Genomic DNA, 1,329 nt, shown 5'->3' with positions numbered 1-1,329 from the left:
CAGTCAAGATATTGTTAATGTGACTGAAGAGAATGAGCTGGAGCAGTTCTTGTGCTACAATGATCCACCAGTAGTGGGGGACACTCTTGTAGTATTATATACTAACATCACTCATTACATTAGTGGTAATGTATCATTCTGTATGATCAATACTACCTACTCACTGAATATAACCAGTAATTCATCAGGACCAGCTACCATTAACTGCAATCAAACTGGTAACCACTTACCTTGGCCAACCACTGGGTTTTCATTCATTAATGTACACAACCTGACTCTACAAAGGTTAGTATTTAGAGGTTGTGGTGGGTTTTTAAAGAACAGTTCAATCATTGATGGCATTAATTCAACTGTTTCTCCATTTCATTTCACTCAATATCAATCAGCTGTGTTACTATTTCCTCACATTAATATTCTATTAATTGAAGATGTTAACATTACATTTTATTATGGTTTTGCTATACTAGCCATCAACCCAGTGAATGCAACAATGAATGGTTTAACTATTAATGTAACACTGGATCAAGTTGTACCACTATCTAAGCATACATACACTGGTAGTGGAGCTCTTATAGTTTTTGCTCATGATTACATTACTGGCTCACATAATGTAACAATCAAAAATTCACTAATAACTTGCAATTTTGAAGACTTAATGAGTCAAAAATATCTGAAATTTCCTCACCGTGTGCAGAATTACTATTCAATTTTAAGTTCAGCTGGTTTAACTGTTCTTTATACTCAAACGAACTATTCAGCTACTGTTTCTGTCTTCAAAACTAATTTTACAATAAATTATGGCGTCATACTGTTTTTCCTTCATTACAAAACTAATCATGGTAGAGTAGTCTTTGATCAGGTTAGCTTTGAAAGTAACATAGCAACAAAAGAATCACCTTTGATATTACTTTTAATGATTGAGGTTTCAAATGTCAGCTATCCGTTGCATATAGACCGTAGCATGTTTCATAACAATGTCTTGAATCAACCTGAATCAGCTCACTCAAGTCTAGTTTTCATCAGTTTATACAATCCTTCTTTTAAGAGTACAGTCCATATTACTTTTAGTAATTCAGTCTTTACTAAAACCAATGTTACAAGAGCAGGTTCCTGTATTTATGCTACAGATACTGGAACACAAGGTGGAGTTTTAAACATTTACCTTAATAACATAACTGCTTACAATAATTTTAAGACTAAGAACTCTTATGGCAACACAGAGACTGAGTTCATTATAATAGTAAATGCCAAAGAACTTTATATCAGTGGATACAATAATTTTTCTTACAATTTTGGATGTATTTTTGATATTACCAATACAATAATATA

The sequence above is a fragment of the Amphimedon queenslandica genome, unplaced genomic scaffold (assembly GCF_000090795.2).
Source record: "Amphimedon queenslandica unplaced genomic scaffold, v1.1 AMPQUscaffold_12608, whole genome shotgun sequence".
Lineage (NCBI taxonomy): Eukaryota > Metazoa > Porifera > Demospongiae > Haplosclerida > Niphatidae > Amphimedon > Amphimedon queenslandica.
This window is presented reverse-complemented; position numbering follows the sequence as displayed.